Source organism: Anopheles moucheti, unplaced genomic scaffold (assembly GCF_943734755.1).
Source record: "Anopheles moucheti unplaced genomic scaffold, idAnoMoucSN_F20_07 scaffold_24_ctg1, whole genome shotgun sequence".
In the NCBI taxonomy this organism is placed as follows: domain Eukaryota; kingdom Metazoa; phylum Arthropoda; class Insecta; order Diptera; family Culicidae; genus Anopheles; species Anopheles moucheti.
The window spans coordinates 318,243-338,805 of NW_026453616.1; positions in this window are offsets into that span (position 1 = coordinate 318,243).

Consider the following 20,563-nt stretch of genomic DNA (forward strand, 5'->3'; position numbering starts at 1 on the left):
TCCGATGGCGGTTCTTACGGTAGTTGTTTTATGGAAAGCCACGTTATCCATCACAAGATAGGTTCTGTGGATACCTTTCGAACGCAGTGTGTGCTTTAGTTGTTCAATGAACTGTACGAAAAGGTCTCTATTCACGGACCGCGTATGTGTGGTGTAATGCAGCACGCCGTAACGATTCATGGCACATATGATGGATATGTTCCGAGTTCTTAGCTGTGGAACGATGATGGTGGCCGCCGCTCCTCTCGCTGATCGTCCTTTAAGCGTGCGCATTAGAGATGGGTAGATCCGCACTTTTGCCGGCTCGGATCAACCCGGATTGCTCCGGAGCCGGAGTGCGCTCCGGATCATGATTCCGCGCTCCGAAGTTTTGTACTAAGCGTCAATGGTTAGTTGGTACATTAGTGCAAGCATTCCATTTCACGCTTCGTGGAGCGTGGAATGTAAAAATGTAGAAATAAAATGTATGGAATAACATAAAAATACTCTTCAGGAAAAAAGTCTTTGTTATAATTGAATCAAGCAATATAATGTTTTTAATTGTTTAACAAATGTACACAATATATCTTTATTTCAAAAAAAAAAAATCCTATGTTTTTTTTAATGCATATAATTTTGTTGAACAAACAGCATTTCTTTAAATTTCTTTGGGTGTAACCTATTTCTACTTTCCGTATAAATTGCACCAGCTTTGGAAAATATTCTCACACACGGAACTGATGTTGCCGGAATACAGAGCCGTTGTCTCGCTATATTGCACAATTTTGGGAAACTATGCTTTTCCTGATTCCACCATACCAACGGATCATCGCTAAAAGATTGGGGCTTAGCTGCAAGGTAACGGTCTAGTTCGTCTTTGGCTACAATTGCTGGATCCATGCTTTCTTGAAAACGACTCATTTGATTTATGAAATCACCAAATATTGAATCTTTAGCTACGGTAACCGTTTGCTGTTCTTGCACTTCTATAGTCGCTGTTGTAATTTCTTCTTCTTCTCTATACAAATTTGTAAGCAATTCTAGGATAGATGAGTATAGTTGGCGGTATCTAGATTCATTTGTATCGAATGCATGTTGCTTAATTCGAGGATCCAACAGCATCGCCTGTGTAACTAGTTCTGATTTTCGAATGGGAGCAAACCTATCTAACAAACCTTTGATAAGTTGAGCTATTAGTTTACGAACTTCTTCAATGTGCTGTTCATGTTGATATGATCTTGTTTTATCAATAAGAATTTTAACTAGTAATCCCATTTTGGAGAGTGTCACAGTTTTTTCTGCCGACATGTTTCTAGTTGCTTCTTCGAAATGGGCAAGTATTTTAATTGATTGCTCGATTACATCCCAGTTTCTGTTTTCTAGGTAGGAGTTGATTTTCAATTCGTCTATGCAAGCAGCAATTGCTATCTTACTTTTAAAAAATCTTTCTAACATTTCATACGTTGAGTTCCAACGAGTAGGAACGTCCTGTTTTAATTTGAGAATTGGAAGATTAAACTTAGTTTGCACATCAGTTAGAGCTTGCGTAGCCTTGGCACTTTTTTTTTTAAATGTCTCACTATGTGCTTAACTTTATCTACAGTGTCTTTGATTGATTTTTATATTGCATTTTGAACCATCAAATTTAAACAATGAGCAAAGCATGGAAGATGAGGAATGCGCATTTCTGATGCAGCATTTATCATGTTCGGGGCATTATCGGTAATAATTGCTACCGGGGGATTTGAAATTTCAAATTTCCCTAACACTGTTTTTATCCATGCTGCGATATTTATACTGCTATGATTTCCCTCAAAATCAGAACATTCTAATAAAAAAGATACTAGTTTGAAATCGTCATTAATCAAATGTGCTGTGACCGCGAAAAATCCTACATTATTTAAATTAGTCCAGCCGTCCGCGGTTAAAGCAATTGCCTTTGCATTACAAATTTTTCTTTTTACTTCAGCTAACGTGTCGTTGTATAATCTAGACAACATTGCATTAGAAAGAGTTTGACGACTTGGTAATTCGTAATTTGAATTCAATTTATACACAAATTCCCTGAAATGCTGTCCTTCTACCATAGTAAAGGGGTAACACTCTCTACACAAGATCAGTAACAAGGATCTGTCTAAACTTTCGTTTTCCGAATTAGATAGAGGCTTTCTTACATTTATGTAAGCCTTCATATCGCGCATTACTGGACACGGCTTAACTGACCCTACCCCTCCCCTGAGTATCCTTTGTTTGATTAATAACAATGTTACCTGCTGTTTCTTCAGGTAAATGGGATGAAGTTGATGCAGTAATGTCCATCGTGTTTGTGCGGCTGATGGGAATTGTATGATGTTTACGTTTTAAATGCCGCTTTAGATTTGATGATGAGCCCTTGCTTGCAATTCCTTCAAAACAATAACGACATTTTCCTCCCGATGACGTCTTTTCGAAATGTTGCCAAATATCCGACGTCTTATGAAACCTATGGTAGGATATACGTAAATAAATATATTATACTTTTTGTCAAATTCGCAATTATGGTCTAAGCTGAATGCATTCATTTACGAATACCATATATGTTCTATATGTATATTAATGAATGTAATCTCTGCTTGTGTGGGTAGTTAAATTATTTTTATTACCTTTTCAATTTTCTGCTGCAGTGTTCCGTTCTATGTATCCTCTATATCCTTTTGGCACAACCTTTATGGTCCTTTATATCATTAGGAGGTTCACATTCACGTTCACGAGTGGCGTTCCGTTGTTTTGAACTAATCGAAATAATCAATATGTTCGAACTATGATTTAGTATGAATTATCTCACGTAAAATTTATTCACAAAATTCTCTATCAATTGTGACTAGCACATATTGCGGTATACTTTAGATACTTACGCGATATTCAACACAATTTCACAATTTTTTCACTATTAGCACTGAAAGATTTAGATTCAAGCAGCAGGACAGTTCACACAGTGTTTTTATCACCAAATAATCTTGAACTAAGTTTTGATCCTATATATATTCCTTAAAACAAAAGGCACTATTTCTAAGAAATCAGTGTCGGAGCACTGTCGGGTAACTGACTTCGGTACGTTAAGGTAGCACGAGAAAGCATTAAAGGAGTGCGGTCACTGCAGAGAAAGTATTTGTCATCCGACTACAAGTCGGTACTATACTTCCTGCTGAAGAATATATGATACACAATAGATCGAAACAAACATGATCACAATAACCAGGTTTTATTTATTCATACCAATACCAGACTATTGAAATTTAAAAATAAGTTATCAGAGGAAACCTAAAATTGAACTTAAACCAAAACTACGTAGTGATTATCATTGATATTTTCTTTCTTAAAGTATTTTGATCATGTTATTTGAATCATATTAATTTTATTAGTAATCATTGCGTTATAAGAGAAAAAGTTAAAATTATCATTGTGTAAGCTTAATCTTATGGAACAAATTATGATTTCACGCATGCCTTTACTTTACACTCACCACCAGCTTTTATCATCTATTTTTGTGCACGTAAGGGATAAGAAGCGATCACATGACGTACTGAGTATAAGCGAGAAAACCATATAATGAGAGATAAGAGACGATTTCTCACGATCACACATGCAACCTTCGTGTGCTCTCACCTAGTTCATCTCACATGGGAAACATTCTCACTATAGGCGCTCCGACTGATCCACGAAATTTCATACAAAATTGGATGATCCGGACTCAAAACAGCCGGACCTAGTGGAATCATTCTCACTATAGAAACTCCGGCTGCTCCGGATCTTCATACAAAAGCCGGACGCAAAACAGCCGGACCTAGTGGAATTATTCTCACTATAGAAACTCCGGCTGCTCCGGATCTTCATACAAAAGCCGGACTCAAAACAGCCGGACCTAGTGGAATTATTCTCACTATGAAAACTCCGGCTAATCCGGATCGCCGGATCTATCATGTGTGCGTTGCTTTGCGGCGTTGTGTCGTAATTTTACTTTGACTGTTATTATTTGGTTTTACTTATTGGCGGTAATTATCGATTTTATTATAGATTTATATGAAAATTAAGCGGTTTTTGAGGGGGTTAAGCAAAAAATTTTAAAATTATTTGCAAGTGGCAAAAATTTCCATGTAATTAAAAAAAAGTCTCAGTGATTTATAATCAAAATTGAACGAATTTTAGTTCGCCAAACTAATTTCAGCAATATTTTCTTGGGATAATTTGACTTTTTTTGTATTGTTGAGTATGTTTGCTGAGCAGTTTTGGCAGTATGCGAGATCCATCAGTTTTCTTCGAGGTTTATGTTATAAATTATCTTTAAATCAACTTTCTAGGAGTAGTTGTGCTAAATCGCATGATCTTCAGTTTTGTTATATAAAAATAGTCCAGTAGTTCCAGTGATTTAAAAAAAAATCCTATGGATTTCTTGTCGTTTTCACATGTTTTCAATGCATTGAAATCCCTTTTTAGCTTATTATACTTCTGATCGAAATCGTTCTCACTATAAAAAAAAATTCCTGAACTATTATTGCAAGCATATTAATTGAAACCGGATCCCTCGGACTCAATCGGAATCACTTTTATGGATCGGATCGGACTCAGTACTGCATCGGATCGGATCGGAATCATGATTCCGGCCCGGAGCGCTCATCGCTAGTGCGCATGCTGACGTTGAACCCTACTTCGTCCAGGTAGATTAGGCCATTGTCCGGAATTTCCCGAGCTATTTCGTAAAACTGCGTAGCATATAATTTGCGATCTTCTATTGTTGGCAGAGTGTTGCGCCGTTCTGGGATCAGCTTAATCATCTTCAAGGAGTAATTGAAACCTTTTATTTCCCTCGCGATGGTAGTAGTCGAAACTTGTATCCCGTGTTCTTCCAATACTTTTTCGGCGAGCGTTTTCAGCGTCACCGTACAATCGTCGTCGATCCAACTCCGAACATCGCTTATAGCTTGCTGCGACAACACTTTCTGCCTGTTGCCACCACGTTTCTTGGCTTCGATCTGCCATGTTGTTTGGTACTTTTTGATGATCCCATAAACGGTCTGCAGTTTGATGTTTAGCATTTGGCTAATATGTGCATGCGTTGCTCCGTTCTCATACGCCGTTACCACACGCTCTCTATCTTCGTTGCTCGTGGTTTTTCGTCGACGGGGCGTTTGAACCGATCTGCCTGCATTTTGCACTTGCTCAGAGCTTTGATTGGAGCTCATGTCTGTTAGGATGTAAATAGAACGATGTAAGTTAGAGTTCGGTTGTTGCGGTCCGTAGCTGTATTTTAACTTACTTTATCCGCTTGCAGTTTGCTAGTCACAACAATTAAGCGAGTTGGAAATGATACATGTTGTACCCTAGCGCCTGAAACACACAATAATGCAAGAGCGTTTTAATATTTTGCATCTTTTAGTCGCTGTGCGCAAATACGTACCTTTACAAGTATGTTAACCGACACCAAAAATGAACGCACGATTTGTGTTAAATAGAAAATTTAACGCAGGACACAAGTACTTGTTTTGCACACTTGGATTAACTTTAGACGCTTCGCTTGCTAGACCAATATTAAATATTTTCAGTACCCGTGAATTATACCTAACGGCAGCATATACCCGTGTTTTTAAATCCTGTGTATACATACAATGTTTGAAAGATCCAATTCAAATTTTTGAATGCTTTAGTTGTATATGTTATTAAATGTTGTTGCTTGTCGGTGAAAATCAATTATTTTATGCTCTATTGTTATCAAACAATATTTTACATCCCTTTTTTGTACCAAAATTCGATATTTCATGCAACATTAATTTGAAATGTTTGTTTTAAAATTTAAACTCTTCAACCAGGGTAATATATACCCAGCTCCAATACCGATCGGCCGATTTGGCATTCACTAAATTGTGCACGCGATTCCCTATTTATATCACGCGATACCATAAACTGTTTCGCGTTTCCCTATCAATGGTACGCTTTATCTTATTCGTTTGCGCGATTCCATAAGTTGGGCACGCCGTATCCTATCTATTGCCAAACCCTGTATTAGATCTGTCCGTATAGGTCGGTTTCTTTAAGAAATTTTAAAAGATTGGTTTGGCATGTTGGTTTATCAAATAGTGTAATATCAATGTTCGGGGAGATATTATATTTAGTGCGTTGTGCTGTATAGCCGTAGCAATCTGTTAGTAGATGCGTTGTTGTGATTGTTATTCCACAGTAGCAACAGAGTGGAGGGTCAGATTTGTCGATTCTATATCGGTGAGTTAAATTTGTGTGTCCTATGCGTAGACGCGAGAGAACTCTTTAGTCTTGGCTCGATTGTACATCTTTCCAAGCTTCCGTGGATGGTTTAATTTGTCTTAAGGCGCTGTGGCGTTGGAGGTACCAGCACTTATTCCATATATTTTTTGTAGTAGTTTTAGCCCAAGTTATCATATCTTGCTGTTGACACGACTTGACATGACAGCACAAGGTTAATAGAATAACAGGTGCGCTAATCGATCAAGCGTTGATCGATTAGCGTGTCCTAAAAACACCGCAAGGAAAGCAGGGTTCGGCTCGATCGAAGGGTCAACATTCTGCGATCGGCCGAAGAGGATTTGGCGAATCCGAGCGCGCGAAAAGTATATGCCCAAATAAGGTGCTGTTTAAGGTGCAGGAGCATAAGGTTAAGGGACGATGCGTGCTCAACGATGCGTGGGAGAAACGTGACGATCAGTTGCGATTTAAAAGCCAAAGCGAGAAGTGCCTAATTTGTTAAAAGTTTTTTTTTGCGTTATGTATATAGGTATATATATATCGAAGTTTAGTTAGAATAAAGCAAACTAAACCCAAGCTAAACAAAGCCACTTATCGATCGCAGCTACACTTGCTTTGAGATTTCTGTGTTGTTACAGTTTGGTTCTTCGCGTGCTTTGTTTGCTAATTGGTCAGCTAACTCGTTCCCCCTGATTCCTATGTGACTTGCAGAACCTATGTGACCAGCAGAAGGTCACTTTTGCATTTATTTTAAGATCTTCAAGTCGTTGAATGTGTGGGTTGCGCGATTTTCCGCTCTCCAGTGCTTTCAACACGCTAAGTGTTCCCAGCACAGCAGGGCGATAAACCCGTGTCGAGCTCTCGGACTGGAGTATCAAACTCCGACCGAGGGTGAGAGTAGGTAGTAACTATGCTAGCCACGCCGCAGCCAACAGAAATAAAAAGGCTTTTCGTTTCCGGTTGTGAGAAGCTTGTTTATTTCCGGTCTACCTCCCCGTAGCCGTCTTTTGTTGTTGTGTTCTGCTAGCGATACATATGCTAGCGACTCGTAGTATATATTTTGGCCTCTTCGCCTAACACCCTACTCCTAACCACCCTGCCTTTAATATTTAATTTCAATCCTAGCCTATCAATCATCTTATAATTTATTTAATTTAATTTTAATTTATCTAATCGCCTTTCTAAGATTTTCGAGAACATTTATTTTCGTTACATTTGTTTCCATTTTATTGCGCCAATTCCTCGCTAATTCCTTCCTCCTTAATCTTAGCCTGCGCAGCAAGCGAGATAAGGAGTGACGCTTAACTTCCGTCCCTCTCGCTTCCCATTAGGAAGCTAGCGAGAGCGTTAAGCATTTTACGAGGAAGGTGGCGCCACGCATTTATCCATTCTTCCTTTCTCTAATTACGCAGATTTGCATCCTCTCGCTTGCCGCTTCATTAAGAAGCGGCGCGAGAGAGCGATAATCCTGATCTCCTGTTTTATCCTATAATCCCTGAACCCTCTCGCGTAGGCTTATAGCTCCGCTACGCACTCTCTTATTACCGAGAGATAAGCTACGCTCTCTCCTAAGGACACAGTGAACAGCGGGTTATTGAAAGGACATATTTCCCGTCAGCGACACTAAGACTATCGGTGAATATTACATTTGGTTTCAAAAGATTGGTGTGTTTTTCAGCTGCTATGAGAATAGTAAACGCTTCAGCGGAGAAGATTGATGTGTTGTTAGGTAGCTTTATTGAACATTGGCAGGAGGTAGAGTAGATACCGCAGCCAGCACTGTCAGCACAGCACTTTTTTACTGAACCATCGGTGAATATGTGGTGGTGAAAGTTATATTTGTTGTTGATTATCTAATTGTAAGAATGATGAATTATGGATTTATTAGATTGTTTACGGCACTTGTAATATAGGTTCAAATCTATTATGGGTGGTTGGGAGAGCCATGAGCGAGTCCCAAATCTAGTTTGTTTTATGATTTCCGGAAATTTTTGATCTGTTAGTTCGTTGTAGTCAAATTTGATTCAATCAATAAGGGACTCATAATTCAAGCCTTTTTCTAACATTCTAGCTGCTGTAGCTACTAGTTTTATGGAGATGATGGAATTCATTGGAAGTTGACCGCTTTCACAGAGAAGTGATTCAATTGGGCTGGTAACGAAAGCACCTGTAGTGCATCTTAGTGCAGTATGATAAATAGGGGCAAGTTTTTTGATAAAGGCATCTTTTTGAAGTGAAAGTATTTCTATTCCGTAGAGCAATTTTGGTAAAAGCCATGATTGGAGAATGTTAATGAGGATTGTGCGAGAAGAACGGAATTTACCACAAACGAGCATCTTGAAAAGGTTAATTCTGTTTTTGGTTGAATTTTTTACGGTTGTACAATGTTTAATAAATGAAAGATTTGAGTCAAAAGTGATGCCTAAAATTTTGGTGTTATTGACAGTAAGAATAATGGCGTTTTTAATAGTTAATTTGAGCTGTGTGTTTTTCTTTTTGACAATCGGTTTAAGGAATCTGATGTCTTTGCATTTACTGGATGAAATATCGTACTCTGTCGTTTGGGCCTAGTTATGTATAATATTAACGCTCTTTTGAAGCCTTAGGTTTGATAGCTTGGGTGAACAAGCGGCGGTAATCAAGACGATGTCATCGGTGTATATAAAGGCTTTAGTGTGATAGGGGATGGAATGGAGAAGGGACTCAGTGCTAATAAGAAAAAGGGTGGGGGAGAGTATAGCTCCTTGTGGAACTCCATTTTCAAGAAGCTTAGGGTTTGATAAGATATTCATGTTTTTAACTGTGGATTTTCTGTTAGATAGGAAGTCCTGAATGAAAGCTATAAGGCGGCCTCCAAAACCCCACTTCATAAGCTGATCCAGAATGTGGTATCCCCATGTACGATCGAAGGTCTTTTCCAGGTCATTGACCGCACAATCGGCAATAGAATCGTTTCGCTTTGCAGATATCAACTAGTGCTCCAGTGCAGCAAAGTACGTTTCCGTACCTCGACCGCAACGGAAAGCGTGTTGTTCCGCGCTAAGTAGGTTACGATCTTCTAATTCCTGCATTAAACGACGGTTTACCATTCGCTCCAGTACTTTGCCAATGCAATTTAGCAGTGAGATGGGACGGTAGCTTTCGGGATTTAGAAGATCTTTATCGGGTTTCAATATAGGAACTATAAGTCCCAGCTTCCAGTCTTCAGGGATGATCCCTTCGTTCCAAATTTTGTTGTAAATATTCAGAAGTGCCATTTTGCCATCTAAAGGCAGATGTTGCAGTAAAGGGTAGGTTATATTATTCGGGCCAGCAGATTTGCCTTTGCATTTCTGCAGGGCCCAGTTCAAATCCTGAATAGAAAATGGTTTGTTAAATGGCAAGTGGTTTAGGTTAGGAAATTTAATAGGGATACTTTCGGGGGATGTTTTATGTCGTATGAATTTGGCGGAAAAATTTGCGGTGGCAGAGCTGTTAATAAAATGCTCTGCAAATATCTCTGAGACTGTTTTTGGATCGGAATGGAAAGTGGAATTATGTTTTAGTATGGTATTGGGTGGGGAGCATCTTCTGTTTCCACTGATGGCGTTGACACGTTTCCACATTTCTTTACAAGAAATTGACGGGTTTAGTTCTTCTACGAACTTTTTCCAGGAATCTGCTTTGGCCGACCGTATATTTTCTCTGGCAAGTATGTTTGCCGCACGGTATTTTTCGGCAAGTACTGGAATAAATATGTTATCAGTGTCTTTACTCGTTCTACGAAGTTGTCTGAGTGCTTTTCTGCGGTTTTTTATTGCAGATGCTACAGAATTGTTCCACCAAGGTGCGTTACGTTTACCCGTAACTCGCTTCGTACGTGGAACACTGACCTCAGCAGCTTTTAAAATGATGCGGCCAAATTGAGATGCATCGGGGGGATATTCAGCATGGATTAGGCATTGGAAAAGGTCCCAGTCCGCATCTTCAAATTTCCAACGAGGGTGAGGGATAGGTTTGGGTATTTGGGAATTGTGTTGTACTATTAAGGGATAATGATCGCTGCCATAACTGTCTGATTCTAATTTTAACGTAAAATCATGGAGTAGCTCTGATGGCACAACACTGTGATCTAGAATAGATCCTGCCTCACTTCGGGTGCAAAATCTCGTGGGTGTGGAATTGAAAATAGGTTGTAAGTTCCGCGTGGCAAATATGTCCTGAAGTGTGGGGCCAATACTGTAATTGCGTGGGTTACCCCAGCTAGTGTGGCTTGTGTGACCCAAAATAAAAACGGAAGCTGAAACCTGTGACAATAGGTTGGGTAGCACTTCAAGTAATTCCTCTGAATTGAATTTTTTAGGAGGAAGATAGAGGGAAAGAACTGAAGCGTTTATCGGATAATCTATTTGTATGGCTGTTGCCGTGAAAGGTGTATTAAGAGATAATGGTTTGGAAGGTTTATTATTACGAACACCTATACAGGTGCTATGGCAAGATGTAGAAGGAGAGAAAGTGAAATGCCAGTTGTAATTGTTAAAGGGAGTGCTGTTTGGAAGTTTGTGATTGTGTGTTTCTTGCAATGCAATTATGTCAGGATTATGTTTTGATAAAAGAATACGTAGATGGTCAATATTTGTTTTTAGGCCTCTAATATTCCACGATATAGCAAAAGTGGGTTTTTTGTTGTTTGCAGTATTTGTACGATTGAATTTTAAGAATTGGTATACGTGAGAGTCAAATAGGGAGAGAGGACGTAAGACTTTACCATATATGCGATTGTTTGAGTTCAGTGTTTTTTTTTCCTTTGTCTCGTATTTGAGGTTCAGGGGAAGGGGAAGAACGTTTGGCGAACAGTAGTTGGGGCATTTGAGTGTGTTTTCTTAGTGCGGAGAGAAATATCTTCACTTGACGAGTTTGAACTAGATTTTACGCCGCGTTTGCGTTTTCCAGCGGTAGATGATGTTGTTTGTTCAGTTTCCGTTTTTATGATTTCCGTTTCAGATTTGTCGTTTTCTTCTGTTTCAATTTGAAAGTTGTCAATTACGCTGGCTTGTTTTGCTAATTGTTGGCTCATATTTTGTATCGTTTCGTTCATTTTATTAATCTGCATGTTCAAATTTTCGATGGTTTTTGTAAGATTAGCAATAATCGTATCTTTGTCGTTGTTAGAAGAGTTTACTGGAACCTGGGCATAGCTCAAACGGTTTTGTACGCAGTGCATGTTTTTTATGAGTTCACTTGCTTCTTTGTGGGATATTTGGTTATCTACACGGTATTTTATAATTGCTTCTTCCTGTTTGTATACTGGGCAGTTTCTATCAAAAGCGTTGTGTTGGCCTTTGCAATTTTTGCAGCAAGTCGCGTTAGTGCAATCACCGTGTACGCTAAGTCCACAGCTTCCACAAATTGATTCAGACTTGCATCTGATCTTGGTGTGGCCGTATTGGCAACAGTTCAAGCAGATCATAGGTCTCGGATAGTAAGGCCTAGCACGTACCTGGATCGGACCTAAACGGATGTATTCTGGGACTTTACTGCCTTCAATTTTCAGCAAAAGAGCATTTGTTGGAACATATTCGCCTGATACTTTTTTGGTGAAACGTTTCACTTCTTGAACATTTTGTGGTTTAAGTTCGGTCAAAATATCGTCCACGTTAATCTCACGGAGGTCAGGGGCGACGATAACGCACGAGACAGAGTTTAGCGAGTTATGCGGTAGAATGCTAACTTTTGTACCATCAATTAGGCAGTTTAGCTCTTGCAATTTTTTAAACTGCTGGATCGAGCGTGTTTTGATCAGTAATTTAGATCCGTCGTCAAGTCTGCTTCCAGGTATTGGAAGCTCTCCGGCAAAATTTGTCAAACTCTTTCCGATAACAAATAGATTTTTCGGCAACACGTTGTTTTCTGTTGCTTGCAATACTAGAAATTTCATTTCACCGTTTAATCCATTTGTGTCTAGCCAAGCCGGTATTTGCCTTTCGTTTTTGTTCGTAAATGGGGGTTTCCCCTTGGGGACAGGGGGTCCAGGCATTTCTGGACGCTCACTTTCGCCCTCTCAAACAATCGATCTCTTTGTGTGTGTTGTGTGACAACAGACTCTAACAAACAATCCTTTGTGTCCAATCGAACGGTAAACGCTAACGTATTCCCCTTCAAACACCAATACCAACGTAATAAAACAAGAGTGGTTCTACTTATCCGGGTATGAAGATTTCGAAGTTATGGGGTACTAATATAGCTTCGGATGTTGCGGAAGATCAAAAACTTACGTCCGTTGGGTTTGCAGTTGAAAATAGAAGAGAGCTTCGTCTTGCTTTATTGGATGCACGATAGTGCAGTTTGTTCCGTTCGGGATTATCCGAACGGGATCGTTACGATCGGGTGATAGTTTACGCTATCTAGTTTGCTACTCGCAGGTAGCTCGCGTGAGATCCTGAGTGTCACGCCACAAAGTCGCAGTTACTATCAAACACGTCTGCACGGAACGACGGTCGAAACAGAACTGACGAATGTTACATGAAGACCTGTTAAATCACTCGTCTGTCTTATCATTTCATAATTCTGTGTATCACAATCTCAGGTTGCAAAAGCTACATGAAATCCCGGTTAAACCAAGACAAGTTCGTCCGTTGATAGTTAATTCACAAAAGGGACAACTAGTACATCCGCTTCATTCTTTCACTTTACCTTCAAGTATGAATCAGATATTACTAATCGATTATCAAGTTCTTCGGTAAGTGTTGAATGGTGCAACGATAGAATGTCAACATTTTCAATCGGTGAAATTTTAGCAAGAACCAACTGGAAGCTATAGCTTTGCTTTGGTATGGACAAACCTTCAAAGGTTCATCGAATCATAGTTGACTGGGTTGAAGAAAGGACCACAGATTGTTTACTAAAACTTGCAAAAAGCAGACATGTGTAATTCATAGAATTCAATTTTTTTTATTATTACCGTTTGAACGACCAGGCCGTATATCTTTGAATTCTAAAATTTGGTAGTTAAACATTTCACTTACTTTTACACAATCCTTGAGCACTTCAACCAAACATTCACAAATTTCCGGTACAATGCTGCTTATTGTTGAAAAACCCACCTTAAAATGATAAAATGACCCCAGTGAGAAAAAAACAGCTTTAGTGGCGAAACAGCGGCTTATTGTCTCTAAAATAACTCCTCTGAGCAGAACTCAAGCTTATCCACTCTTAAACTTCTCCTCCAAATCAACCTCTAGCAACTGAGAGCTTGTGTTATACTTTGAGTTCTACCTAACGGCATCCAGTGGCCAGCGTGCTATTGCAGAGCATCCAGTTAGCGCTTTTAAGGAGCGTCCAGACTGTAGACCAGTTATACGAAACAAAATTTTGTTATGTTATAACACATCTTGTAAGATCATTGCAGAATAAATGGGGTGTTTTAAGTGTGTAGTGTATATAGCTATTAATATCACACGTTCTATTCGAATGTCGTATCAGCAAACATAAAAATTTAGTTTAAAAATTACATCAAAAATCTAAAATAGTTTAATTCCTTTTAGCTTCAACGGTTTCCAGCAAATCATCACGATGGTTTGCTTTCGAAGCGATGGGTTTCGTAGACGAAAATGATATGGTTGGAGAAACGTCAGATTCAGTAAGTTACAATAATTTATCATTACTTACTTACTTACTTACTTACTTACTTACTTACTTACTTACTTACTTACTTACTTACTTACTTACTTACTTACTTACTTACTTACTTACTTACTTACTTACTTACTTACTTACTTACTTACTTACTTACTTACTTACTTACTTACTTACTTACTTACTTACTTACTTACTTACTAAATTTATCATTACTGGTCATTATGATTACTATCATGACTAAAAGAAAAAAGGATGGGATTCTTGATCCTAGCTATGAGATTTAAACGGTACTGAATATTGTAATCTTATAAATTCATCCGGAGATACTGCACTCCTTGCAGTGGAGGTTCGCATCAACGCTGTACATGTTCGCAAAGCTCGAAGAAAAAAAAGTGACCTTTTGTTAGTCACGTTTGTCTACAAATGTTTGATTGAAGGCGATTACGTAGACGAAATGGACAATAAATTAGTAACAAAGTTTTTCTCAATAAATACTCATGCTCACAATAATCGGTAATTAAATATTCTTTATGCAATCGCCACCAAAAACATATAAAGCAGTAAGGAGATTTTGCAGATTTTTAAAAATTCTCTTCAGATGAAAAACACAACGAGAAAAAGTAATCTATTCTTCTTCTGTAGATTTTTTTTGAAGATTTAAACAAAACCTGTATTCCAATATAAAATATCTTAGTCTAAAATTCTATACTTAATAATTCCTCACTTATGTCTACATCGGGATTTTGATTAACTGCATTTATGTAATTGATAAATTGTTTGAAAATCGCTCTTTTCTTGGTGGTATCAGGGAAAACTAGTTGTTACGTCCGCGTGTGGGGAACGATTTCGGACTCTTTTACACCCGCACACACAGGACGTAAAAGATTTACATTTAAAACTTATGGTGATAATTTTTTATAAAAACAATTACATTTGGTATCGCGAGACACGTACGTGATCGTACCTGTATGGTTCAAAACCGACTCTCCTGGGAGGGTCACCGGGACCATCCCGTGATGATGACCCTGCTGCTTCGGCAGTCTTCGTCGTCGGCATACGTCACCGCCGGCACGATCACATCCACAGGCTATCGCATGAAGCGACAGTGGGGAGTGTCAAAGTCGTGCGACTCAGCTTTGAGTTTTTGTACAAATGGATTAATTGGTTAATTTTATAAAAATTTCCCATTTTTGTTTCATCATGGGAAAAGTTGCGTATTTGTGTTCCAGCGATTCTATTTCATTGCATTTTCACATAGTTCAGAGTTTCTAATGTTCATTCGTTTGAGTGTTTCGTTGTTGTGTACCTTTCCGTGAATTAAATAGAAGTAAAGGTTTTTTTCTGGTTGCTTGTCATATTACTATTGTGTAGATTTCTCCATATTTGCTTCCAATTTTTGGACGGGTATTGTGTACATATTTTCGGTTGTGGTAGTTGTCTTAAATAATGTTCGTAAATGCTCTTACTTGATAAATTTTCTCTAATTTTCCTCGAAAGATATGCTGTTTCTTGTATAACGGATTTTATGCAAGGAAGGTTTGAAGCTGTAATATTGAGTGGATTGTCTGAGTTTTGCAATGCAAGCTTGGATAAAGTGGTGAATTCTATAGTTTTTGTGTGTCTATTTGTCAACAGAGCTTTACTCTTCAGATCTGGCATCTGATGACCAAGGCCTCTTTCTTTAGTTGGTAGAGCTAAAGTTTGAGCTGGAATTCTTAGTTTCCCTCTGTCCCATACAAATCTCGTTATTTCTGCCTTGATTTTGCTAATCTGTGAGTTCAGTGGAGAAAACAATGCGGCTGTAAGCACATGGAGTGCGAAATGCGTTCTAATAGTAATTTCTTATTTACGAATTTCTTTATTCACGGAATAACGCAGGAAAGGTTAGGAATACGTGATAAAAAACACACACATATACTTCAGAAAAGGTTCGCCTTCGCTCAACCTGGCTCCTGTGTCCTAAGCTGACTGGCCTTTTCGTACGCAGCCTCGTGCGACTACGCATTTTTCCTTTTTCTCTCTTTCGCTCTCTCTCTCTCTCTCTCTCTCTCTCTCTCTTTCTCTCTCTCTCTCTCGCTATCTTATTAGTTATCCTCTCCAGCGATCCTGTCTACTGAGCGACTGTCGGATTCCACACTTCCGACGACCGATTTCGCCCCGTTGCAGGGTTCGTCTTCGTGTAATCCTAACATCCCCCCGCCCGTGACCAACTACGTATGGTCACCCTAAACCACGTCCAGTAACGCCAACTTGGATACAGGTCGCCTAAATGTGCCGCCAGTAGTACGCACCCACGCCTGCCGTACGTGTCCATCAGCACCCGTTATCGCCCGTTCTACTATTCCCCGTTTCCACATGTTCCTTACATTCCCGTCTACCACCAGTACTAAATCTCCTACCTTTAGCTCACGAACGTTCTCAAACCATTTGTTCTGCCTAGTAATAACTGGCAAGTACTCTTTGAGCCATCCCTCAAGCCGGAGCTATAACACGTAGGCAACGCCGGTCGTTGCTTCACGCCCGAAGAGCTACCTAACAAAAAATGATTCGGAGTGAGCGCCTCCTGGTTCTCCGGATCCACCGGAATGTACGTCAATGGTCACGAGTTGATCATTGCTTCAGCATCCAACAGAACCGTCTCGAACGTCTCGTCATCGGGCCTATTATTTATCTCCATCACCTGATCGCCGCCTTTACTGACCGCATCATGCGCTCCCACACGCCGCCCATGTGTGGAGCCCCTAGTGGATTGAAAGTCCAACGAGTGTGCGCGTTAGTGAAAGTCGCAGCCAAATTTTCATTGCGCTCCTCGATCTCCTTCCGAAGTTGCCGACTTGCCCCCAAGAAGTTCGTTCCGTTGTCGCTGAAGATCTCCACCGGTGCTCCTCGTCTAGCCACAAATCGTCTCACCGCCAGTACACATGACTCGGTGGACAAACTGTGTACTACCTCCAGATGAATGGCCCGTATTGTTAAGCATGTGAACAAAGCCACCCATCTCTTTTCGTTCGTCCTTCCTCGTTTTACCTTGACCGGTCCGAAATAATCCAGTCCCGTGAAACTGAACGGTCTGATAAATGGTGTTAACCTTTCATTCGGTAACGGTGCCATCGGTGGAACTTGTGGTAATGACCGCCGTATCTTGCAAAACACACAGTTCCTGGCAATTCTGTTTACCAACGTTCTCAGCTTCGGTATCTGGTAGTGTTGCCGTACTTCATTCACTACCGTTTCCTTGTTCGCGTGACGATATTCTCGGTGGTATCGTTCGACTATCAGCTCGCCAAGCCTGGAGCTTCTAGGCAGTATCACAGGATACTTGGCGCAATATGGTACATCCAACGCCGCTCCTACTCTTCTTCGCATTCGTACCACGCCATCTTCATCCAAGAACGGTGATAGCTTGTAGATTGGACTGTGTTTAGATACCAGTCTTCTCGATTTTGAATTACCATCGTCACGCAACATCCGAACTTCGTCTGCATAAAATTGTTGTTGTGTTTGTCGTCATAGAATAACGTTCGCCTTAACGAGTTCTTCCTGCCTGAGAACTCGACCTTGTTCCGGTTCGCTTTGTATCTTCCGTCGCAAATTGCCCACATATCTGACAATCCAACCGACGGTCCTCTACAGCTTTTCAAATCTACTGAATCGATTTAACTGTAGATGTAGAATCTCGCAGTTTGTTTCTTCCACATGAAGATTTATTCGACGCAGTTCCTCTACCGTGTTGATGTTACTGACTCGTTGCGTCGGCCACCGGCCCTCTGGTAGAAGCAAAAAGTTCGATCCCTGGAACCATATACTGTCCCAGTCGCAATTCATCCTTCCCTTCCACTTCGTGGCTTCATCTGCCGGATTGCAATCGGTTGGCACCCATCGCCACTCCTCCGAAGATGTAACGTCCAATATCTCTCCTACTTTGTGGGCCACGAAAGGTTTATAATTTCGGGGATCAGTTCTTATCCATGATAACGCAACTGCGCTATCCGTCCAAAAGACACGCCGTCTAATTTTGAAAGGATGGTGATCTTGTATATACCGTAACATACGTGCGCCTAACACGCAAGCCTGTAGTTCCAGTTTAGGGATGGACAATGGTTTAAGCGGTGCGACCTTCGCTTTCCCATCAACAAGCGTACATTGTGGTTCCCCTGTTGCGTCAATTATTCTCAAATATAATGCGCAAATATTATTCTCAAGCATATGCGTGCTGACTGGCGTCAACGAACAAGTGGTAACAATTACGGTAACAAATCAATCCACCTGCGCCAATCTCTTAATTGGGAATCGTTTACTTCTTCATCCCACTGCGTTCCCGATCGCCATAAATCTTGTATCAATACTTTGCCGTGGATCACGAATATCGCCAGCAATCCAAGAGGATCGTATAATGACATCACACACTTTAGTATGTCTCGCTTTGTTGGTATTTTCTGTGACCTTAACAAATCTGATGCGGTTGTGCACGCCCGAGTGCAGAACCCGAGTTCATCAGAAACCGAATTCCAGCGCATTCCCAACACACGTTCCGCCTCACCATCCAATGATAGTAACTTAACTTCGTCATTAATTGTCTCCCCAAGGTGATTTATTACCCTTTTACTGTTGGAGGTCCAATTCCCGAGTTCAAACCCACCGTTTCTAAATATCTCTCTCACCTCCACCGATGTTTGACACGCTTCTTTCACAGATTCAAAGCTGTCAATAAAATCGTCCACATAGGTGCTCCGCAGTATTCCCTCCGCCGCTCTTGGAAATCATGTCGCATGCTCCCTAGGGTTCCTATTTTTGACATACTGAGCGGTTGCCGGTGAACAAGCAGATCCAAACATAACTACGTCTACCACGTACGTATCCATCTCGGCGGCCGGATCATTCCTCCATAAGAAACGCTGTGCTTGCTTATCTTCCTTACGGATCCTTATCTGCAGAAACATCTCTTTCACATCCGCACAGGTAGCCACACCGTACAACCGAAACCGAAAGAGTACTCCGGGCAAAGGCAACAGATCATCCGACCCCTTTAGCAAATGATCGTTAAGGGACTTCCGATGCGCCTTTGCTGCAGCGTCCCAAATCAACCGAACCTTCTCGGGTTTATTTGGGTTTGTGAACTCCTATTGGTAGATACCATACGCGTTTCTCATCACAATTGGCAAGCTCCTGTTCCGAAGCCTTATGAATATATCCCTTGCTGACGAGGTCGCCAATCTGCCGATGTATTTGCTCCTTAAGAACACTATCTCGTTCCATGCGCCTTTCTAAGCAAACGTATCTACGTTGCGCCATCTCGAAACTAGAGGGAAGTTCAATACTGTTCGTTTTCCACAGTAACCCTGACTCAAAATGGTTTCCAACGCGAACAGTCGTTTGTTACAACTTGCGAATCGCTTCGTGAATGCTGTCCTCACTATCGCACTCGCATATATGCAAAAGTTGTTCGCTTTTCCCACCAACTGGTTTCCCGTAAATACACCATCCAAGGCGCGTCTTTACTGCAATGGGTTCACCTTTTTTACCCTCGTTAGTCCTGAGTGAAACCGCCAAACGCAGATTATCTAAACCTATTAGCAGTTTCGGTACCGCCTCCCGATACTGTCTAATTGGTAATCGTTGGAGATGCTCTCCCATTCCAGAACTCAGCAGGAAAGTTTGCTTCGGAAGGTTTAGATTCGGTACCGTCCGTACCGAGTTCATGGCAAACAGTTTCGATGATCCGGAAGGGCCCACTTTGAGGTCGACACGCCTGGACTCCATCTCAATACGCTGAGTGTTACCCGTCCATCTCATACAAAGAGGTTCCACCACGCTCTCAACACCAAGCTGCACAGCCACGTCCTCATCCACTAACGTCACAGAAGATCCTTCATCCAGGAAGGCAAACGTTGACACTGTACTAGCCGGACCATACAACGTTACTGGTGCAATTCGGAACATCGCCGTCGATGATGCGTATTGGTCATGATTACTTTCAGCAACAACTCCACCTCCGGATCGTCCTTCCCCAGCGCCGTCACTCGATTCCGCCTTATCGTGTAACAACGCGTGGTGTCGGTACATACAACCACCGATCCCGCAAACGGCTCTGTTACGACAATTTCGCCAGTTGTGCTTCCCTAGACAACTGAAGCACAACGACAACTCTCGTGCTCTTTGCCATCGGTCCTTCACTGGCAATATTTTAAACTTGTAGCACGTGGTTAATCCGTGCCCCGTAGCACGACAAAACAAACAGCTTCCATCCGCTGCTACCGACGTTGCATTACCGTCCGCCTCCACATGCGTATTTACGTAGCTCCTTTTTCCCTTATGGGATCCACGCATTGACGGAGAATCTACCGTCGTCAACCTAGCAGCATCTTCCGGCAGTTTTTCCATACTATCACTAAACATCACAAAATCAAGTGAATCCTCATCTACCCCTCGGATGTGGTGCGACCAAGAAACTGTTGGTCGTTCGGCAGCTTGCCAACCACTTCTTCCAGTAAGATTGGATTTGTCAAATGCGCCCGAGCGCCTGCTGCCTCCATGTGATCTACCATACTTTGCACCGCTTCGCCGTACTCTATAATGCTCTCCAGCTTGTCGATCTGCGGAGCTGGGATCTTGCGTACCTTCGCAAATAGGGTCTTTATCAGATGCACTGGTCGATCATATCTTGACCGAAGCTTTTCGATCACTCGCGGCACCGCTTCCGGCAACATCAAACGGC